The 24,494-nt window shown below is 46.1% G+C and overlaps 1 protein-coding gene across 5 annotated transcripts in view; it reads left to right on the forward strand.

Moving 5' to 3' along the window:
- Positions 1-24,494, forward strand: part of sema6e (sema domain, transmembrane domain (TM), and cytoplasmic domain, (semaphorin) 6E) — a 186,701-nt gene that overhangs the window by 64,470 nt on the left and 97,737 nt on the right. For 4 of the 5 annotated variants that reach the window (XM_050045993.1, XM_050045996.1, XM_050045997.1 and 1 more), the window contains one exon: positions 19,675-19,846. The gene's annotated coding sequence lies outside the window, so the exon portion shown is untranslated. Of the gene's footprint in view, positions 1-6,060; positions 6,202-19,674; positions 19,847-24,494 lie in introns of those variants that run through there. The other variant, XM_050045994.1, reaches the window with a different exon arrangement.

The following is a 24,494-nucleotide window of genomic DNA, read 5'->3' on the forward strand; positions in this document are numbered from 1 at the left end:
AGGCTCTGGCTCCTGATCTACTTTTGGAGACTTTAGGGACCACGAGTAACCCTGCGTTCTCAGAGCGCAGTGTTCTGGTGGGATAATATGGCACTATGAGCTCACTAAGATATGATGGAGCTTGACCATTTAGAGCTTTATAAGTTAACAGTAGGATTTTAAATTCAATTCTGGATTTTACTTAAAGATATTTTTATAATTTTTTTGATTCAAAGATTTTTTTTTTCCATTTTGAATTGAAATAAATTTATAAATTTTTGATTTTTTTTTTTTTTTTAAAGTTAACATTTAAGAATTTTAATATTTTTACATTTAAAGAACCTTTTAAAGAGCACATGCACACACTCCAGAGTGTTTGGAACCATTTCAAACTTTCTTTAAAAAGCTTTAAATTACTGGATTTTGTATTTATTTTACCGCCGAGTGTAAAGAAGAACATTCATCTTCCAAAAACTGTAAAAACAGAAATCATAGTTGGATTTCTCTAATATCTGACGTTCCCTGAACACATCACGTGTGACGAAACTTCTGCCTGGAAAAATTTGAGCTTTTGATATTTCGTCAAAATCACTTTAATCTACGTCTTAAACTTGTCCAAAAATGAAGTTATTTACAGTGGAGGGAGGCTCATGGATTTCCCCCCCGTCACTGAGGGAGGGTCACACTGATAATGATAAACACAGAACAGTCCCTAAGCTGATCCAAACAGTGTCCTGCTGGTGTCTCCTCCATCTTTAGCAGCAGACAGACGACCAGGGTGCAGCGCTGAGTGACCTCAGACCTGTTTGTGTGTGTGATGCATGAAGATGAACGCAGCCGTCAGATGATGAATCGCAGCTCTCTGCTATGGGAAAGAGGCGCTGCAGACATGGCGCCATCATCAATCAGGAGGAAGAGCGCTGTAAAGTCAGACAGACAGACAGACAGACAGACAGACACTGAACATTCAGAGTCTCGTGCAGCGTAATCAGCTGTTCTCACACGGGTGTGACATCATCATATCCACCTCACAGTTTCCTCTTTTCACTCAGACGGGAATATCAAGGTCTTAATTAGGGAGACACCTGGGAGCTCAGTTTCACACCTCGTCACCAGAGCCCAGCAGAGCTCCCTGACAGTGAGGCTGACGCTGCTCAGGACACGCTGCGGCGCCCCCGGTGGAGCGACGGTGTGCTGCAGCACGGTCGCTCTGCTCACACAGGTTCATGGGGCAAACACAGGTGAACAAGGCAGGTGTTGCTCCCAGGTGACGGGTTGAGTCTGAGCACTGAAAGGTTTCTCCTGTTTCCTCCTCTGCGGCTGTTTGTTCTTCTGTCGTTTGTTCTTTTTCAAAACCAGAGCTGGAAAATAAAAAATGTGTCTGAACTTTAAAACCAAAAAAATCCCAAATCTGAAAAATGTATTTACCAAAGCCAATAAATGTGATCGTCTTTCTTTTTTAGTAATTTTCCTTTGCTCATTGAAATGATGACAAAACAGGATCTCATCATCATCATCATCATCATCATCATCATCATCATCATCATGATGTGGTGGAGACGTGCACAAACTGTCTGATACCAACAATCACCAGTGGATAATGGCTCACAGTGATGTTGGTGTTTAATGTTTCTACATTGTCCTTATGTATAAGTTGAAACTTAACATTTCAGCGTTGCCGTGGTAACGTGTGGTCATTATGGTCAGAGAGAGTTCATGTTTTGTATTAAAATACTGTTTGGGGCCAAAATATTGCCGGGAAAGCAACAATGTCTCCTTGAAAAAATGGTGTCTTTTTGTGGCGGTATCCACGGCAACAGGCCCCACAAAACACCCACGATTGGAATTTAATAAAGCCGATGGAAACACACCAGTGACTCACCAAAACACAGCTGGGTGTCTTGTTTGTTGTTGTTGGTCTTTAACAGTCGGCTCACCTTGAAATATACAGTGGTTGTCCACCAGCGACCTCGGTGACCTCCGCAGACGCCGCCATGTTTACATCAGGTGACGGCGGTGCTTCAGAGAGCTGGTGATGAGGGCGAGCAGCAGCACGGTCAGGTGTCAGATCTGTGCACTGTGACCTGAGAAATACTTTCACAAAGAGTCACGTGATGTCACTGCACACGGATTGGTTGTTCATGACGTAATGTTATCCAGGGAAATATGAGGTGCATCCCTGGATGTGTCCACGTGAGTTTTCTGCGTCCTTTGAGATTTGGGCGTGTGATGGACGCAGGACGTGTCCCCGACAACATCACAGGTTTTGGCAGAAGAAGGTCGTCTGTTAGAAACTCACATTATTTAACTCCCGTCTGAACTTCAGACGAGTTTCTGAGAGCGTTTTCTTTCCTGACTGAAGCACTTTCTGAATGAAACCTGTTTCAGAATCTAAATCTCAGTCAGACTCTTCTTTGATCCGACATGCTGTGACCTAAGTCATAAAATCAGGATAGTTGACGCTGTGTTTCGTGAAGGTAAAGTTCGTCTGTCGACATTAAAGACACGAAAAGGTTAAACAGATTTTATTCATGTGTTCCAGCACCACATGATCCGTCCTCTTCCTGTGTCCTCTCTGTACCAGCGGCACCTTCTTCTGGCTCACAGGATCTAGAGAAGCTCCGTATCTCTTGCTCTCTGTTCTGTCGTCTCTCCCGTCCTGTTGCTACCCTCTCATTCTCTCAGCGTGAGGTCGTCGAGTCGTGGCAGTCGTGGCGGTGGGAGGTGTGGTGTAACCCCGGCTGTTTTGGCAGATAAGCCTCAGCCTGCCCACCTGCTCCCCGCTGCTCGTCAGCAAAATAGGACTCGCGCTGTCACAAACATTCAGTCGGCAGCAGAAGTTTGTCACCTCGACGGATCCACTGCCACCGCCTCACTGCTTCCTATTCTCATCCCTGCGAAGGATGGAGAGCGTCCAGATGTCTCTGGAACAAACAGCAACTGCTCCCTGTGGCCGTCTGTGTGAGAGTCTGTTCCTCTGACCCTGATTCCACCAGGATCGTCTCTGGAGGTCAGGAGGTCACCTTTAACAACAGACCAGGTGACGAACTGATCAGTCAGTCACCTGATCAGTTCAGGTGACTGACTGATCAGGTGACTGACTGATCTGTTGAATCTTAATGCAGAATCATTTCTGACTTCAGCTTCTCAGGATTTTCACTTGAGGATTTTCTGTTTGTGTCTTTGAAATCTTCATAAGTTTGATTTTTTTTTGGATTTGATCGGACACACGTTTGTGTTCTCGTCCTGTGTGGTCAGGCCGAACTGAACGATCCAAACCTGTGTGTGTGTGTGTGTGTGTGTGTGTGTGTGTATTAGGGCTGTACCCAAATATTTGGATATTCAGTATTCGTTTCTATGGGTAGGTATTCATTATGAAAATTTGGTATTCGATATTCGTTTTTTATTTACTTTTTTTTAATTATTATTATTATTTATTTTATTTTTTTTACATATTGTTTTGGTGCTAAATGTAGTCTTTTTGTTGTTGGTAAATGTAGGTTATCAATAAAAATCAAAACTTTTAAATTGCATTGTTAAAAATGTGAAAATATAGTATAGCCTACCAACTGAGCTTGTGCGCACGGCACGCTTGAGCGCATCCGTCTGAGGCTGTGGATCAATGCCAAGTTTTACCACTTTATCACTATTCCCTCTAACTTGTAGCTGTTTTTTCGTTATCTTTTGAATTTAATATGAATTATGGAACCGTTTTTGTCAACGTTTGTTTCCCCCGTTTTGTACAATAAATTATTGTTTAAAGTTTCAACAAGTTTCTTTTGGAGTGCGTGACACAAGTGTGTTTTGGAAACGACTGCAGACTGTCACCTGCTCAACGCATCAGTACCTTCAGATGCCATGACAGTAATAGATTATAGATTAATAGTCACCTCTGATGATCCAATCAGGGCTGCTGTCAGGAAGGCGCTCCCTCCCCCGGGCGCTCGCCGCTCCTTCTGATGTCACTGTGTGAAAGCTGTCGCTGCTCTTCTTCTGGTGTTGGCAGCGAGTCTTGGGGCTCACCTGGAGCCCACCTGGGGGCCCCGCAGCCTCTCTGAGCTCCTCTCATCACACTGTTGCTCTCCAGCTCTGCTTTATATTCACTGACTCTGTTGTGGCGCTCACGTAGGCAGCAGCGCTCACTTTCCCTCGTTCCTCCTGAGACTTAATGTTTCCTGTTTGTGAGGCTTCAATAAGAATCACTTAATGTGGTGCGAGAGGAGCGACGGACCCCTGCTTCTTCACAGAGGACTGAAGACGTTCCAGGAATAGGAGCAGCCCAACATCTCCTCTGCCTGTCTCACAGCCTGTCTCTCAGCCTGTCTCACGGCCTGTCTCACAGCCTGTCTCACAGCCTGTCTCACAGCCTGTCTCTCAGCCTGTCTCACAGCCTGTCTCCTGCTCCTCTGTCAGGAACAAAACGCTGAGTTTCTTTCAGGTCACGTCTCCTTCATCCTCGCCGTCCTTGGGACGCTCGCTGCCCCACCTTGAGTGGTTTTATATATATGTGGGGTTTGATTCGGAGAGCTCGTCCTCGCCGCTCCGGCCAACGCGGCTGCACTCTTCCTATGATGGTGGGGAGACGGATGATGGAGAGAATGATCCTCGTGGCGCAGACATCAGTCAAGCTGACAAATGGCAGCCCCAAACTTGGAAAGCCATTAGCAAAGCGAGGCGGGAGTGAAGCCGGGCCAAGCCCCACTCATTTCCATGAGTCCCCCCTTCCAGCGCGCAGCCTCGTGCCAGGCCCCGACATGGCGGCGGGTGTTAGCACCTCCTCTCTGTCCCTTCTGGCCCTCGCAGCCAGCGTGTTGACGTCGGGCCGAGCCCCGACCATTAATGAACAAACCCTCCACAGAAACATGAAGGGGCCGCCTGTCTCTTCATTCCTCTGCTCTGACTCACGCAGCTGGCAGCAAGCTCTGTGAGATGAAAATAGGTGCTGCGACTGGCGTTATGGATGTGTACAGTTTGTCAACACTGATGTCATCACTCAGACGAGGATCTGGATTCAGAGCGTCACTCTGTGCTGATGCATCTGTGAATCTGCAGTTTGGAATCAGTTTGATTTTGAATCTGATTTTCACTTCACGGACGCAGCGTAATATTTTTTTTCTGTGAGCTCACACAACCAGGTCAGAGGTTAGCCGTTCAGCACGGAGCAGAAAACACATCAGTGGGCGGCCGCTGTGTTTTTCTATTTGTGTCTGTGTTTCAGCAGCTGCTTGGTGTGTGAAGGAAATAATGTTTGTTTTAGTTCAAACAGGAAGAAGGAGGCAGGAGGGAGGAACGTTAGCTCCTCTAAACGCTGACACACTCTGCTTATAAAACACTGAAAACACTGAGAGAGGTTCTTAGGATCACGTCTGATTCTGTGTCTTTAAAACGAGTCAGAATGAACAATGTGACGTAAACAACCACCGACATTCACCCATGTTCACCCTGTTCTTTCTTCCTAAACGTGACCACGTGTGTGTTGTTGAAGGAAAGAAACATCAGTTGGTGGTGTTGTGCTGACGTAGTGCTTTTATTTTGAAAGAGACTGTATGCAAACTGTACATTTCCTGTGAAAACAGAAGTGTATTTTGAAAACAGACAATGCATGTAACAGGCTGAAGTTGACACGGCGTCCCAGAACGTCAACAACCAACACACCCAGGGTACCTTGGACATCATATGTGGACGTGGAAAGTCCATGACCAAACGTGGACATGTGACGAGGTCACAGTGAGGATGTGCTGATGTCAGAATGACAAATAGACGATGATTGATTGAAGATGAAGATGAAGGGATGATGATGATGCTCTCACAGCAGAGACGAGTCCAGGAGAGATGTTGTGGTGAAATTGTCCGTTATAGACGAGGAGGAAATTGGCATCATTACAGAGCGTGATTACAGAGAGCTGGTAAACAAAACACTGAAGTGTGACATGTCTGAGCTGAGAGCCATTGCCTCATCGTGGCAGACTGAGAGTGTGTGTGTGTGTGTGTGTGTGTGTAGGAATGTGACACACAGAATGCGGCCCTACAGGAAGTGTCCGGATGCTGATGGAGATAGAGCAGGTGGAATGTGGTCCGACTCCCCTCTGACCACCCACAGGTGTTGGTGAGCGTGCAGAGCTTTAACCTGAGAGCAGACAGGAAACTACTTCCTGTGTAGAAACATGGATTAAAACATGATCGTCCTGACGCCAGTGTGGAGCTCTGAATATTAGACACTAAGTGAGTAACGATCATTTTTGTCTCTGTTTTTGTTTCTGTGTTGGAGCTCCTGAGCGGTTTCTGCCTTCGACACGTGGCAGGCTTGAGCTCTGGACCACACTCTGTCAGCTCACACAGACACACAGCATCGTGGGCTTCATCACAGTTTAATTTGTAATCTGCATTATTTTGACTTAATGGACTCAAATGATCACGTCTGACTGTCAGACTATCAGGACTGATGTTCGAGTCAAACTGCTGTGGTTTCAGTCAGAAACATGGAAAAAATCAACGAGCAGCTTGAGATGTCAAATTGCAAATAAATAAATAAATAATACAAAATGTTATTTTTTAAAAAACGAGGGAAGAAAGAAAACAGCTTGAGGAAAACTATATTTATAATTATTACTTTTACATTTAAAAATGATGTCACAGAATTATTATTATTTTTTTCCTCATTTGTTTTTTACTTTTTTAACTAATGTTCTTGTTTCTAAGTTTCTTTTATTTGTACTAATTTTTTGCTGTTTTATTTTTTTGTTGCTCGTTGCCTTCTTCACGTTTTTAAAAGACATGGAGTCAGTTTGCTGTCGGCTTTAAAGGGTTAATATGTGACGTTTCCTAAAAGTAGTTTGTGACCTGGTCTGGTCTGATCTCAGAGGCTGAGCAGGGTCAGGTCAGAACCTTGATGGGAGGCCGCCTGGTGCCGTCAGTTTGGGGCAGCTGAGGCTCAGGATGTAAAGCGGGTCGTCCACCAATCCGAAGATCGGTGGTTCGATCCCCGGCTCCTCCTGTCTGCATGTTGAAGGATCTTTGGGTGAAATACTGAACCTCAAACTGCTCCTGATCCATCAGAGGGTCAGAACCTGAGGAGCAGGCGTCACGTTAGCTTCAGCCTCAGTGTGTGAATGTGTGAATGTGACTCGTAGTGTTAAAGTGCTTTGAGAGGTCTGAAGACTAGAAAGGTGCTGAACAAGTGCAGGTCCGAGTCCATTGTTTTAAATACTGTTATATTCTATAAACTATGAAGGCTGAAGAGTTTATTTTCTGTGAAACAGCTCATTTCATAGAATATGAACCTCGACATGTTCTGGTGCTCCGACGACCAAAGAACGACTGGTTCATTTCATGTGTTTAAGTTTGACGGTTTTTTATCAAAGAGAAAGAAAAGTTTGTTTAATTAGTGTTAATGTAGATTTATGTTTCAGTTTCACATGATCCAAGAACTCAGTTACCAAAATGATGACGTGATTATTTACCAAGTTTCTGCTGCTTGTTTGATTTTCTGTTCTGTTAATGCGTCTGAATTTATCTTCGCTGGACTCTGGACTCGCTCGCTCTGAATTAACAGTGTCCTGTACGCCCATGCTCCCTGTGTACGCCCGTGCTCCCTGTGTACGCCCGTGCTCCCTGTGTACGCCCGTGCTCCCTGTGTACGCCCATGTTCCCTGTGTACGCCCATGCTCCCTGTGTACGCCCGCTCCCTGTGTACGCCCGCTCCCTGTGTACGCCCGTGCTTCCTTCATCAACACTAGCTGTTTGGTGTTGTTTTGGTTCGACTGCCTGAAAGGAGGAAGTGACGACAGACACAGAAACTGTCACAGGACTGAAACTAAACAGAAAAGAAACATGAAACTGGACAGTTTGATTTGTGTCTGTCTGACTGACGCCTGACATCCTGCAGCAGATGAAGAAACTCACCTGGAGGCTGAGTTAAAGCAGCTTTCTTTCTTTCATTCCTTCACAGTGAAACATTAGTTTGTGTCTGAACGTCTGTTCGCAGGAAGTGAGTCAGTGAGTCATGTGACTGAGAGCAGGAAACATTATACACAAGCAGCCTCCTGTATTCAGATCTGATGTGAGTGCTGGTCATCGGCAGGTCATCGGCCCCGCCCACCAGCAGGCGCTAAACTACTTGTGGCTGGACGCCGTCTCTGTGAGGGATTTTAAGACAATATGAAATCTCATCTCGCACCTCAATGCCTTGTTTACTGACGAGCTCTGCTCGTCGGGAAACGGCCAAACGGGAGCTTAAGAGTGTGTCCGTGGGGGAAAAAAGGGATGGCGTTGACAAGGCAACGGGAGCTCATTATCTCGTCGTCTATGCCGGTCCACGGCGTGCCATTGATGGGTGCCAGAGGAGAGTTTGGAGCAGACAGATGGGGTTGCACCCTGTGTTTCACACAGAAGACGACTGAGCAGGAATAACACGTCCATGAAAATGACATGTCGGCGCTGTAATCCTGGATTACCTGTCTGCCTCACTCTCCTTCGCCGTGCGTCTGCGTGTCGCACGTTCCATATCAGAGCAGATAACAAACAGTGGCTCAGCCTCGGCTGCTGCTGGGAGACTGTGTTTGATCCGTATTGTCAAGATACAGAATGTGTGCAGCCAGCAGGAGCTCGACTGTCTGCCTCCTCTCATCCTCTGCTGACCGCTCTCTGACAGGAAGTGTGGCGTGGGGACAGGTGAGGCCGTGGAGCTGTGGGTCATCTGGTACATTTTATCTGCTGATCTCAGGTATGCAAACTGTCTGTGCTGCAGTAACCGGCGTCCACTGATGTACAGAAGGCGTGAAGACGCAGAGATAAACATCAGAAACACCAGTTTTATGATCACTGCATGTGTCAGCTGTTGTCTCTCTGCTCACCTGAGAAGGTGTGTCAGTGAACGCCTCACTCAGGAACAGAAAACGAGGGAAATCAGTTTCAGTTCAAGTTACTGCTCACTGCTCGCTGACCGAGTGATTTGGTGGAAAATGGAAGATGTCTTGAAAACTAAGATTTGCCAGGGCTCCACATCAACGCCTGGAGTGAGGAGACTCTGTGCTGGGTCTCATGCAGTTATCTGATTGGTTGAGTACAAAAACAAAGTGATGTCACATTATGTGGAAATAACCTGTGAGTCGGTCTCACCATCAACTGTCAAACAGCACTGATGAGACAAATCTGACACAGCAGACGTTAACTCTGCTCAGACATGTCATACACAACATAACGTCAAATATCTGTAAAATGCTGCAAATGAGAAACTCACCTTGTTTAGCACAGAAGCTAACGTTAGCCGTCGTGCCGCTGCGGTGCGATCGAGTCTCTTCCAGAGGTTTTATAATCAGCCTTGAGCTGAGACGTCTTCACGGAGACTCAGTGAGACAATCCATGGTGATTAAACCCCACACTGAGTGTCCTCTGATCATTGATCTGTTCTGAGCTGAAAAATGTTTAACTTTGGGTAAAATGCTGCGCTCGTCACTGTCACCGTCCAATCACAGTGGAGAAGGGGCGGGACAACAAACACAGCAAAGACCAATAATCACAGAGGACAAATACTGTGCTGAACAACAGCTGTCACTTTTCAGCTGGTCCTTCACACGGCCTGATGACAGCAACACCAGCGACTGTCCGACCAATGAGCAACAGACAACATCGACCGACCAGAGGGTGGCGGTCCTGTTCATCACTGAGGAACATTTAAAGTCAGGATCATGAGACCACACAGACAGTTTCATGATGATCTCAGTTTGACAAACACAAACAATCTGAATTTCAACTTCTGGCTTCAGTGATGAAGTCAGAACGTTTTTCCTTTTTACTGCTGCTGGATTTTCTTTACAGTCTGAACTGAAGCTTGAGCGCAGAAACACACACCAGGCCGAGCCCACTGCTCTCTGTGTTTGTGTTCATCTCCAGCTCTGGTTGTGCCGCAGCTAACGGCTGTAAGTGGTAGTCAGCATTGTTATATTCAAACTTGATGAGTCAGATGTTCGTCACATTGAAGTTTCAGTTTGGTCCATTTCTTCAGGTGCTTGTGTTGAAAACTGCAGTTGTCACAGATTACAGAAGGTGTGGAAGAAAAACTTGGAGACTTTTCAGCACACGCTCAGAGAGATGTACATCAGCAGCAGCGGCGGTGGTGGCTCTGTGGGTGAGCTCGCTCCTCAGAGATTGCCTTGGACCGCTGCCACCGGTCAGATTACAGCCACAGTAGTCTGGATGAGAAAAACCTCCAGCGCCTTTGTTCAATCCCCGTCCTCAACATTTTATTTCTAGAGAGTAACAACTTCTTGTGTGAAAGCTTGCGAGCTGTTTACGCTCCCGTCTCTCAGCAGCCAATCTTTCTTCTGGTGATGTGTTGTGCGGCAGTGTTTACCCACGGCTACGTCTGCTGTTTGCAGGAAGTGAGTGGGAGAAAGAGATTTAGTGTTTTTTCCTGTTGATGATTTGCATGGTTTTGGTTCGTAGCTCTGTGGCAGCCTGCAGAGGTTTTAGTCCTGTGTATTTGGCACAGATCGTCCCTCAGCTCAGATATTTGACATGTTGGGTTCCTTGAAGGAGGCAGCTCGCTCCTCACGTCTCTGCATCGTATGTGAATGTCACATCTTTTGTCCAAGGGCACAAAAACCCTGCAGAAGATGATGAGCAGCGTTCTTTATGCTGAGTTGAACAATAGAGCACTGACAATAAAGCTGTGATTACAGAAACCAGTCATTAAATCTAACAGGAGCAGAATGTGTACAGACTGACCTTGTGACTTCAAAGACCAGCACAGAAAATACGACATGTGATTTGTCTGAACGGTCCCGTACAGCTCAGGTACACATTTTCTCTTCTGTCTCAGTTTATGTTGCAAACATGTTGAGCACAAAGCAGCTTTTTGTTGGTATTGTGTTGTGATGCTGCAGAAATAATGCATCAGCTCTTTATGTTGCAGAGACACAACAGTGACATCATCATCACAGACACGTTCATTAAGTCCAGCTCTGACATGTGAAGCCTTCAGAGGACACGAGCTCACAGCTGGGTTTATTCAGGCTGTCTTTACACACGTCGTCTGAAGTCTGCAGACACGGATCAGACCGCAGTCTTTACTGAGGACAGGACCAGTCTCTCTCTCAGTGCCTTGCTCAAAGGCCTCTCTAAAGATAGCATGAAGTAACGTGGCAGGGTTTGAATTATGGCAGAGAGGTCAGGAGCTGGCCTCCATCATGGCCGCTGCCCGCTGGGTTTGTTTCCATGCAGGACAGAGACATGATGGATAATATGTGGAGAGATGTGAAGGTGTGAAAGGATGCAGCAGCAGCTGGTGGAGATCTGTGGATGGAGTCATGTGTTTGATTTAGATCATCTGGACTGTTGTCTGTGTGTCAGAGATGAGCTGTCAGGTTCACCTGTGCAGATCCTCATTTAGACAAACAGCTTTTTCTGTCTGTGGAATTCTTTACCTTCAGAATTTAAACTGGATCCTGATTTCGATCTCGTTAAACTCAAACTGAAACAGTTTCTAAGAGGAATCAGTGACGCAGTCATAAATAATTTGGAGCTTCCTATTCTGTGGTGCTAATTATGTATCACAGTTTGTGTCTTGTTCTGTCTCTACTTTTATTGTTGTGACTCCACACTGTCACCTGTGTTTTTGTATCTTAAGGCCCAGCTGGGGACGAGCATTGCAGACTAGCTCAGGCTGTAACTGCTGTGGTGTGACATTTATGTGTGCTACATGCTTGTTCCTATACAGAGAAACATTCAGTCAATAAGTACATCATCAATAACGGCCTCAGGAGGGCCCACACACACGGCCACTGTGACATTAGCTTTTGCTCAAATGTGGAAAACATACAACTACCAGAATGCACTGCACCACACCAGACCAATAAGCACTCCTGCTGGTGACCTAATGCAAGTTCCTGGTCCTAAAACAAAATGGCAGCCAGCTCGTAACAAACAATCTCATATGACAGCCAAACAGTCTCTAAAATATGATTCTGAAAACACTGCAGGAAGAAAAAGACACGTAGTGACAGAAACTCAGTTTTACAGTACGACAAATCACATAATCATTATTATTATTATTATTATTATTATTATTAGTTACAGTAACACGTGAAGGATGGAAACAGACGGGTTTATTTGGTTCAATAAATGCTTTGATGTGTTAATACTGTAACTGAAATCTGAAGTCTCCATGTTGGAAATAACTAAACTGAAGGTCAGAGTCAAAGACCACTCGCCTTTTCCTTCAGTAAGCAAATGTACACAATGTGATGTATGTCAGATTGACTCCACAGTGTACCTTTAAACCTGTTTACTGCTGTGGTTCATATCTGATCAGTGCTGCTTAGTTTAATCTCAGTTTACTGAGTGTGAGATCTGCTTCTGTCCCATGTGTCTGCGGTGCACGTACCAACATGAGGAAGTACGATCAGCTGCAGTGAAACATGTCATCAGGTGAATTCTTTTCACTGAGAGATGAGCAGGGAGCTCAAGATGGAGGGACGTCTGGCTCAGTTCACTCACACACACACTAACACCATCACTGTGACGATGCTAACCTGGACGACAATCAGCAAATTATCTCTTTAAGTTATCATGAAATGAATCACGTGTGAAGCTGACGCAGCGCTCGGCGTGTGTGTTCAAGACGTCTTGATTTGAGGAGGCTGAGTGTTTCCTCTCTTACAGGACCTTTACTGCTGCTCCACCTCGCCTCGCCGCTGAGTCTCTGTCAGATCACATGATGTTTACTTCTGACATTTTCCAATTTAGCTGTCAAAGTTAGAGGAAGGACGGACGGAGAGAAGAAATACCAACACACACACAGACACACACACACACACACACACTCTCACACACACACACACTCACACACACACGGCGTGCTGTGTACACTGTTTGGCCAATAAGATCTCAGAGCTCCACTAAAGCAAATCAAATGTGAGCAGACATTCATCCGTCCAAAGTGATGCGTCACTCTCAGTGGGAGGGAGACAATCGCAGTAATTGTGAAGAGGAAGCTGACAAGATGTAAAAACAATGGCCGTGTGTCTCAATCACACACACACACACACACACACACAGAGTGAGGAACATATTTGTGGTCGCCTGGTGTTTGCGTTGGTCTGTGTGTGTGTGTGTGTGTGTGTGTGTGTGTGGTGTAATGTGGTCTTTAATAAAGACACAGGTTGGCAGATCGGGAGTGTCAGTGCATGTGGCGTGCAGCCTCTTCAGGTGATTTATGAGCGCGCTGTGAGGCTATTACATTCTGGGCCCAGTCGTGTTCAGTGAGGCTGTTCAGTGAGGCTGATAAGAGCAGCCCACCTCTGCAGGTACGACGTTTAGTTTCACTGGAATATCTCTGCTGTTTGATAAAGGAATTAAAGACGAGCAGAGAATCTAATCACGTCGTCTGCAGCTGCAGCTGGAGCTCCTCTATTAGGTTAGCCTTCCTGCTTTTGTCCTTCAGAGTGTGTGGAGCATGTTGGAGGGACAGCGGCTCAGATCTGTCTGCATCGTCACTGAATTACAAATGTTCCACCTCTTTACTGTGGAAACTAAATTCTGCATCAGTTCCTCTCGCTTCAAGACGCCCGACTGCAGAGCGAGTTCCTTTACCCTCCTGAGGACGCCTCTGTTTATCCTGAACAGTCCTCACTTCAGGCAGAGCCGGAGCGTCCGTCGCTGTGCCGCTCTGGACCTGGACCTCGTGTTTGCAGACAGACAGAGAGGCGAGGGGCCGACACAGCGAGGCCAGAGTTCACGCCGCAGAGCGCTGCAGCCCAAAGGCCAGTTGTCAGCCACCGGCAGAGGGGAAATCAACGGGGCACCGGCCAGAGCGCTTTGGAAAAAGGACGAGTCAGGGTCGCTTTCAATTAGCACAGCGTGTCGTCACTGCAGCGAGCGGCGGGGGCGAGAGGAGGAGGAGGAAGGAGGCAGCCGAGGGTTAGGGAAGGAGAGAGCAAAGGACACAGGTACAGAACTGAAGGTAGGAAGCCACTAAGGCACAAACAGTCAGCAGGATAAAGATTCTCATACCTCCATGTTGGCGGCAGCTGAGGACGGAGGAATTTTGTTTCTTGGTTGTCATTCTGTCTGACCCATTCTCGTGAACGTGACATGTCAACAACAGCTCGAGGGAATTTGCTTAAATTTGGCACAAATATCCACCTGGACTCAATGGTGATGGCGGTCAAATGTCACCGTGGCCACGAGTGATATTCCAGGAACACATCAGGGATTTTTATTTATTTATTTAGTTTTAGTTTTTAGTTTTTCAAATTTGGCACAAACATTCACTTGAAGTCAAAAATGAACTCATTCAGTTTTGGTGTGCAAAGGTCACTGTGCCCATGAGTCTGTCTCATTTACGTGAACGCCATATTTCAAGAACCACTTCAGGACATTTCTTTTACAAATTTGGCACAAATGTCGTCTTGGACTCAACAATGAACTGATTTTGATTTTCGTGGTTGTAGGTCACTCTTACCAGTTCGTCACATTCTTGTGAACATGATATCTCTTGAAGGAATTTGCTCAAATTTGGCACAAATGTTCACTTTGGCACAACGGTGATCTGATTAAATTTTGGTGGTCAAAGGTCACTGTGATCTCGTCTTGCTCATTCTTGTGAACGTGATATCTGAAGAAGGCTTTGAGGGAATTTCATTAAATTTGGCACAAACGTCCACTTGGACTTAAGAATGACCTCACAGAATGTTTTTGTCCATAACTGGACATTCATCCACTAATTCTGACCTAACTTGACACAAATGTCTAACAGGATAAAATAATGAAGGTCAAAAGGTCAAAGGTCAGCTTGACTGTGACATCATCATGTTTTAACGTCATATCTCAGGAACAGAAGGGGAGACATTTGGTCAGACACTGAATCTTCAGACTGCTGATTGGCCTGGTGAGGTGGTATTTGTAGTTTTTCATGTTTTGTTCGTGGCATGAACAGATAGTTGTTTATAATAAACAGATAGTTGTTTATATGATGATGTCATCTGTAAATGTATATTTTACAGCGAGCCGAACGTCACGGCATCAACCACAAACAGATCTTCATCATGTGCAGGGTCACAGGATGAATGAGTGAGACTAAATGTGACCTCACCCTCAAACAGCCACAGGTGTTTACATTAATGATGTCATAGATGCGCCCACAGAGAGCTGAGGTGTGACACGTTCAGGTTGGTCTCTGAGTTTGAATCTGGGTTTGTTCTGTTGTTGTAAGGCTTTTCAGGGTTTGTGTGTGTGTGTGTGTGTGTGTGTGTTACTTCCCTCTCAGCCTTTGTGTGTGTCTGATCTCAGTCCTCGAAGCATCAGAAGGCCAGCGGCGGCGGTGGCGGCAGCGGCAGCGGCAGCGGCAGCAGCAGCTCCTGACAGTTTGTGAATGCTGAATGAATGTGTTGGCTTTATTGTCCTCTGGGATGATGTGCCGACAGATTTGAGTGTTGGCAGTCCAACAAAGCTCCGTCTTTAGAGGAGCTTTGTCACATATGAGGGAGTGACTCGATGGCTGCCGCCCTGCTCGATGGAGGAGAGCAGAATAATTAATGGCTCTAATGTTCCTCTCCGTCCTGACAGACCCTCAACAACTCATCTGTGACGGAGAACGTAATGACTCCTCTCGCTGTCAGAGACGCTGACGACCAGTCTCATGATCTGTGACATGAGATAAGACGTCCACATCCCCCACCGATGATAAACACCAGCCCTGTTTACACACAGATGGCGCTATAGAGCTGCCAAAAAGTCCCGCCTGCACACCGCCTTTACATTTTTACACACGTGTGTGATTACAGACAGCATGATGACATCACAGACATGTAGCATCACTACAGGTAGCGGCGTCACTAACTTCACTGCATCTCTGTGAGAGTAGCTTCAGTTGAGGAGCCGTTATTGTGATGAAGAGCAGTTAGTAGCTCTGCTCACTACATTTAACATGTGACAGCAGCGTCAGCCTCCAGTGTGACACATAACATACGTGTCAGCAGCTCTTTGTAAACAATAACAATGACATCACATGTCAATAACAATATCAGTATAAAGTATAAAGATAGATGTCCTCATACAGACAGTGCGTCTGCGCTGTCAGCACCTGTGTTCTGTATCTGATTCTACGATCGGACCTGTGATACAGAGCGGCGAGGTGGAGTAACGGCGTGATATCCTCGCCCTGAACAGGCGCTGTTAAAGGGCGATAATGTCTTGACAGGCTTCTCCATGTTTCCTCGTAGTTCTTGGTCCAAACTGCGCGTCGTCTTCCACAGGCTCCTCAGAAATGAGTTATTTGTTTCAGCACAGTTAATGCACTAAACATACCAATGCATGCTGGGACTGTTTTCCCCTGAGGATGGCGAGAGCCAGCAGAGCGGGCTGAGACTCGCCGCGGTCTGCCGGTGCAGAGGCAAGCTGAGACAAATACTGTAGCTCCCTGTTTGGAAGGCATTATCCCCTCACAAGTGTGAGGCTATTTCTGTGGAGTGTGGGCGGATGTAATGAGTGTGGCCGAACCAGCGTGCCAATTAGTCTCATACTCGTACACGTGTGCCCGCCTCGCCACTCGTTGGAAAATGAAGACGTGATTTTGACAGAAATAATTTCAGCGGTGATGTTGATACAGGATCTGGAAGGTTTCTGAGCCAGTTTGATAAAGTACTCTGTGTTTTCCAATCACTTCCTGGTCAGGACGGAGGGAAACGTTCCAGGAAACTCTGTGACCACGACACACTTTGACCGTTAATTAGAACCGAGGATAATTAAAATTAAGTATAACAACTTCCCACGGAGCGCCACTTTGGTCCTGATCAGGACGGTGATGAATCGGTCCTCAAACTGAAGGCGTCACATTTGGAGGAGACACTGAGTGGACACTAATTGATTTTAACATCGGCTCGCTCATTTCAGTCTGATTCACAACAATAATCTGCGTCGTTAAGAGAAAACATGTGATGTGACACGGCAGGAAACATGTTGATTCAGCGCCCTCGGTGACTGCAGTGTGTACGCCGCAGCTTTGATGTGTGTTTTATTAGTTTTATCTCCAAAGGACGGCGAGGAGATTAAGTGGAACTCAATCTGTCCGCACCTCTGCAGCCTTTAGCAAACGGCTGCGTTCAGCAACGCTATCATTACACACATTACATGGAACCTGGAGAGCAGCGAGTCTTATCACGTCGTGTCTCGCAGATAGTGAGAGCTAACAAGACACAAATGTGTGGACGGGAGGGGAAACAGTCTCAAATGAAAGCAGCCAATAAGCACAGTGTCGTCTACAGTGTGGTCAGCTGTGTGTGGAGACGCCTGCAGAGGATTCACTCATTTATTGGGTGTTTATAAAGTAACGTGCGGCGGCCGGACGTTGACTGAACGCTTGTTTATGAGTGCCGACTCTGCCTTTTGTTTCCTCGTCTCAGAGGAGACCAGATGAGAGATTCCTGATCTTTTTTGAAATAGTCTGGGTGGATATTTTTCAGCCGGCCGGGCTCCTCTCGCCTCGCTCTCGTCAGTCTATTACATTCTCCTCCTTTTCTAAGAGACGACAATTAATCTAATTAGTAATCAATCAGCCGGTGGGCCCCCCGCCTCCTCCGTGCTAATGGAGGATATGACAGGCCTGGACCTTGCATTATTAATACCCCCATTCCTGGAGCCCAGGGCCCCCCTGACGCCAGTGACCAGGGGCCATTGATCACTAGCACAGCCCAGTGAGCAGCTCAGGGCCTGCAGGGAAATATCCAGAGGAGTGGGAGAGAGACTGGAATGTGGAGAGGCGTCTGTGTGGGATGAATGTGTGCACGGGCTTCAGGGTCATTTTGGTGAAGGAGGGATTGTGCCAGATCTGCTCAGGGGAGCTTTAATGTCCTGAACGTGTGATGCTGGTGCCCGTGGTCTGCAGGGAGGCTGCTGGTGCACGTTGGGAGGAGATGAGGGATTGCACGGTGCTGTTAATAGGAATGTTGTGCTCTGAAAAGCTCATTTGGTTAATGGGGCTCACCTCCAAACTATTACGGCAGGATCAGGGGGCTCTCTGCGGGACTATTTCTAGAAAATGAGATTAGAAATTATAGAACGCCACTAACACCGGGGCACAATGATCGCAGCGTGGCAATGAAACAATCACGGCAACATTATCCTTCATCTCCCATGCGTTATATGAGCACCCGATCTAATCGGCCCAGCAGCTGAAGTTACAATCCCACCAGCTGATCTCATTTGCTACGATCGATACTGAGAGCGACTCTGAGCAGGCCATGAAGAAGAAACTGAGCACGACAACAGGAGCTGTTTGCCTGGTGTTAGCTGTTCCTCCTGTGTGCACATCTGTAATGTGTCGACGCCGTGTGCCGGCGGCTGGTTATCGTGTGGGTGATCCAGGAGGACGCGCCGTCACAGCTGAGCCATAACTCGCAATCGCCTTTCAGGGGAATCTAACGGTGACATGATCCAGTCACAGCCGAGTCGTGAGGAGAAATCTGCTCCTGAAGTTTACTGAAGCAGGAGGAGCGTAAATCACCAGTTTCATCATGATATGATCTGATATCGATTCTTCTTTGAAGATTTCACAAACTCTCTGTGATATGATTCTGATGTGATTTTAATTCAGGTCCTGCGATCGATACGAGACGATATCATCTGATCATTGAACACGTGTGTTACAGACGAAGCTGCTGAAAAATAATGTGAATAAGTGAGACCTGTCAGGCAGCTGCTGTTTCTGTAGTCAGACGTTAGAGTAAGATGTCAGGTCCGTCACGTGTCCCCAGAGTTTCGTCACATGTCCCCAGAGTTTCGTCACGTGTCCCCAGAGTTTGATCTCTTACAGCTCTGTTTACGACACGTGTTGCGTGTCGACCTGTCAGTAGTCTGAAACAACATCTTTTAACTCTGCTGATTTATTCCATATTAAATAACTTTTCTCTCGGCTGCTGCTGTTTGACAGTGACACAGATTTTCAAAATAAAAGCGTGACCTTAAGACGATGATATGGATCAATGTTTTCACTTTGCATTGATGATATTGGATCATTGATCACTGAGATCAGTGCAGATCGATGGATCATCTGATGATGACTGTATGAAGCTGTTCCCCACATTGTGTACGGCTCTCAGTTCCTCTCTGTTTATTTGTCTGTTTGTGTTTGTTTATTATTGTGAGGTCACTGTAAACATTAATCATTAACTGTAACTGTAAAGCGGCGGCGTTGACCTCTCAGCAGTTAAATCTACATCCCAGAGTAACAACAGCAGGTCGACCTGCGTCTGTGGCGACGCTCAGTGATGCTGTTTTGTGTCCTGACAGTGTTCAGACTGTAGGTGACTGTACAGACGTTATGAGGACAGCTGCTGCACTGACTCACAGTAAAAACTCTGTGATCATGAACGCAGCTTTTGTGTTTGCATCATTGTTTTTCTTTACTGCAGATATTCATCCGTCCATCCGTCCTGCTGCAGGACACAATATCTCCTCAGTTATAAGAACAAGCTGTTTATCAGGTCTAGGAGGACGAGTGTGGGCGAAGGTTTGGAGCTGAATAATCCTGACCTCTGACTATATCTGTTTTCACTCTATATGAGGACTCGGACACACTTTAGTATCGCTGTGTTTCATATTCCAGCATTGAATATCTGTATCATACAACAATCAGCTGACACATGGTATGTGTTTATATTTACAGCTGATCCTCATGTGTTCATCTGTTTGTTTCCACAGGAAGTTTGTTAAAGACTGAACCATCTGAGAGGAAGAACCTCAGAGGGGTTCAAACCCCTGACGCCCCATCAACCCTCCCGCCTCCAAGACCCCGCCTCCAAGTCCCTGCTGAGGTCACTTCCTGAGAGAAGTAGGAGGAGCTACAGACGGGTGGATCGAGACAAAGCTGTCGGTAAGTTCAGTTACGATTCTTCTTTCACATCGTACACAGAGTAAATATCACTGAGTTCAGTTTGAGCTTCGACTTCTTGTCTGCTTTGTTTGCTTTGTTTGACCTGATCAGAGTTTTTGAGGTAAAATCAAAAACTGGAATCCAGGATCGTCGACATGCATCTAGCCGCTGCTGAGGGGTTGTACTTTGAAAATAATAGGAGCTTATTTTGTGATGTGTTTTGGCCTTTAGTTGTCTAGTTAGTTGTTCCAACGACCACCAGCTCTGTTGAGGTTGAAATAATCCCATAATTCTCAGAGTTAGATGAAAATCTGTTGCTTTTCTGTGCTGTTTACAGTCCTGTAACGTTCTCCCCTCCACTCACAGTCAGCTCTGTTTCACCACGCTGACCTCTGCTGGCACCTGATGTGCACTACATGCAAAGCATCCACAGTAAAGCCTCTGCAGTGTGACGTTCATATGAAGAGGAGCGTCTGTGTTTTGGACAATATTAGAAATGATACTGTCGGGATTTCTGAATACTCTGACGCACCTTCGCACTGTGAGACAGCACAGGCCTGTGTGTGAGTCATAGTGTTGTTCTGTTGTTTAATATTGTCTCCATTTATCCATGTTAGTGTGTGTTTAATGTGTGTTAGTAGAGTGAATCAAACTTTACAGCCCTTCACACAGACTCAACACAGTGGCACATTAACACCATCGGCAACTAGTGTTTTGGAGGTGTAACTGCAGAGCGACACGGACACACCACCGCACAGTGTGAATGATGGTGTCGAACACTTGTTGAGGCTCCGGTGTTAATTCTGTTGACGAAAACTAGGACGAACATTTTTCATCAACGACCTTTTTCCATGATGAAAACGAGACGATGACGAGCTAAAAATAGACCTTAATAATAAAAAATTAAGACAAAATCTTTGTTTCATTTTCGTTGACGAGATGGAACAAAAATGTTTGTGGTGCATTATGGGATGTTGACAGTCAAGAACAGTCATGCTTGTAATTATCTGGTAAACTCTAGTAAATAGTCTGCACCAGGATGTGTCAGTAGCCAACAGAAACAGTCACACGTTTGGGGTTTTTGTATGAAGGATAAAAATGACTAAAACTAATAAACATTTTCATCTCAAGACTAAATCTGAAACAGCTGTCAGAACGAACACTGGAAGGCGCCGGCGTCGTCTCTACACTGAGTCTGTGTCCAACCAAAAATCAGCCCTCAGTCTTTATCTGGAGAAAGTTTATCATTATAACGACGTACAGGATCTTTTGTTTCATCCCAGCGGTGCTGACGGGCCTCCACACAGATCAGTACAGTATCTGAGAATCACCGTCAGTGTAGATCTGACAGAGACAATCAGTACGTCTGCAGGACTGTCCCAGATATTCTCTGAGAGGAAACACAGCTCTGTGAGTCGCTGAGATGAATGTAGGAAATAATCACATATCTATAAATTCAGGTTCACTTCCCGTTCGGCTCAGTAATGGACTGAGAGCTGTCTGCTCCGTCTGGTAATGGCCTGCCCTCGTTACACCCAGACCTGACGGTACGAGCCGCAGCGTGTCGGGGTTTCAAGTGTTTTTCCAAAGTGGTCTAAAGACAGCCGAGAGCTTTGGATCTCAGCTGTACGTCACACGGACAGGTAGACGGACAGACGTACTTTATGTAACACAAACACATTGTTTTTGTCCCTGTGAGCTTTCATTTGACAGCGTGAACGCTCACGTTGGGCCATCTCTTTATTCCCGGCCCTGCAAAGCTGCACATTGTGCTGTGATCCCTCTTTTGGCTGCCCGGGCGACACGGGGCCATTGTACAGAACTGTGCGTGAGTCAAAGTGAATAGAAGCCGGCACTTTAGCACGGCTCTCTGCTGACAGCAGGGAAACAATACATGACGCTCCGCTCAGAGGGTGAGGATATAGGAACGAGGTGATGAACAGAGCGCTGGTGTGGCGGTGGCACGAGGGCCCCGGCGTGGACAGCCTCTTTCTGCCTGTCATTATTGATGACACAAAGACGTATCAAAGGGGGTGAAATGGGACAGAACGGCAGTCAATGCGGGTGCACAGGCGTGAAACATGATCAGACCGCTGAGTTGAATGGAGGTATTATCGTGGCAGAAATGTGCGAGAGAGACGGAGGCAGAAAGAGACTGAGTGGCATTGCTTTCATATCTTGTCACCCACTCACTTGACAATGCAGCGCTGTGTCCTTCCCAACACAAGTGAAGCATAGTTTGCTGCATATTTTGGATGTATGAACATTTGTTCACGGCCCACATGCTGACATGAGAAAACAAAACACGTCTTTGTGTATCAAACCAAAACACGGCGAAGCTCTGTCTCCGTGAGGACGACTTTACAAGATGACAGGCTGAATTCATCTGTCACACCTGAAGGACGGGGTTGATGGGAAACTGCAGCTATTGATTAGTAATGGAGTGATCTGCAGATCCATCAATCAATTGTTCGACAAGAAAAACTTCAGCTTTACTGAGGAGCAACAACTAATATACTGAAGTGACAGTATAGAAGACACACACACATTCTGACGTCCAGTGGAGTAAAGAAACGTAAAACAGATCATCACACTCAGCAGCTCCTGTTAATACAGACTGGTGTTTGGAGCTCTTCCTTAAACGCTCCTCAGACCTCTGATAGATGACAGAAAGTCACCATCTTAGATACCCAGAGTGCCTGAGCCAGTCATGTGACACGCCAAACCTGTTGCCCATATTCATGATAAGATATAAATGTACATGTGTGACCTCGACATCATACCACAGCTACTTGATAGATATATGAGGAGAAAACACCAGCATGGACACATTTATTAATATCCCACACATATAAACTGTGTTTACAATGAAATGTTTATATTTGATAAGTGTTATAAATCGACTTGTGAAGACGTGCCATCAGTGCCATCAATATCTGTGATATTCAGGAGATCAGGAGTGAAATGTTTCACGTGTTTAGAGCAAAAGAGTCTGTTGACTCATGACATCAAACTATGTACGTATTGTCTCATGAAGAAGAGCTACAGGTGAAGTTTAATCTAAACCAAAGATCTCTGTGTTCACAGTTAGTCAGCGTCATCCTCAGAGACTGGGAGGTTTAACTCCACCGGTTGTTGTGTAATTCAGGTGAAGTTGAGTCGAGCTCAGACCGGCCCGTTCACACCGCTGACACTTTCCTCTGTAACGTTCAAAAACAGTTTCGTCTCGTCATGAATCTTTTGTCTGAACTGGACTTTAGCTGTTAGCAAGTAGATAACACTAGCTGTTAGCAGCTAGATAGTGTTAGCTGTTAGCTGTTAGCAATTAGTCAATGTTAGCTGTTAGCTGTTAGCAGCTAGTCAGTGTTAGCTGTTAGCAGCTAGTCAATGTTAGCTGTTAGCAGCTAGTTAATGTTAGCTGTTAGCTGTTAGCAGCTAGTCAGTGTTAGCTGTTAGCAGCTAGTTAATGTTAGCTGTTAGCAGCTGGTTAACGTTAGCTGTTAGCTGTTGGCAGCAGGTGGAACTAAAAGTAGATGGAGGTAACACTGAGTCACTTCATGATGTGTTCAAGCTCTGTCTCGTAAAAATGAGTATTGGAGGTCACCCCACACTCTAATGCTACAGGCTGATGTTTTCCTACAAAAATCAGCGCTCACAAATTCGTCCATATCTCACGTGATTTAAAAGGCTGTGATCACATGACCGGTGCACTGACAGCAGTAATGAAGGAAGCAGTCTGAGCGCCTGTCAGGACGGAGGCAGGTTGGGGTGGACGGGTCACATCAAAACAGACTTTAGACTTTCAGATCCGTGTGTAGTTTGAGTATGTCCTCACTATGTTCTTTTCCTCAACCTAACCTCAGTAACTTTACATCGCTGTATGTCAAGGACGTGACATCATTCGCAGGATCTCATGCGAACTGTTCTATGAGAACACGTTGAACACCATCATGTGCTGTAGTGACAGGAAGGTGAGACTCTGACCCGTGTCTTCTCTTCACGCCTCACTCTTTTCTCTCTTTCCCTCCATTTTATGATCCACGTCATGAAGTCACGTCACCTGTCCACTGTGTGAGCATGGTGTGTCACAGTAATAATCCTCCCAGTGAAACACAGAGAGCTGTTTGCAGTTATATGGACAAAATGAAGCCTGGATACAGACAGAGTTTCTGGAGGAAACAGGCCGGCATTGATTAACCTACAGGTTAATTTGTGGTAAATTGAATCAAGTATTTTGGAGTTGTTTTAGATAACACATCTGTCGTCCACCTGACCACCTGTCGGCAGGAACTTAGTTTGATCACCTGAAGGAAACGTTCCTGCACATCACTGAAGAAGTTTCTTTTTTAAGATGAATCATTTTGGTATTTTCCATCAGACTGTTGGAGGGGCTGATGTTCAGAGAGAGGAGATGTGTGACGGAGGTGCAGATTTAAATCCAGCCTGGTGCAGGTCTGTGTTTTGTCTCTGAGCCAGCTGAGTCACCAGGACGCCTCCTGTGTGGATTTCTTGTGTTTGCCCTCTGATAAACTCCAGTTGACCTCTCTGCCTGTTCGCCCCGAGGGCTGCAGTCTTTGTCACTGCCCTTATTTTCTCCTCCTCTTCCTCCTGTTCCTCCCTGAGTCGTGCTCCTGCTCAGTGTTAAATG

Source organism: Epinephelus moara, chromosome 6, assembly GCF_006386435.1.
Source record: "Epinephelus moara isolate mb chromosome 6, YSFRI_EMoa_1.0, whole genome shotgun sequence".
Taxonomy (NCBI): Eukaryota; Metazoa; Chordata; class Actinopteri; order Perciformes; family Serranidae; genus Epinephelus; species Epinephelus moara.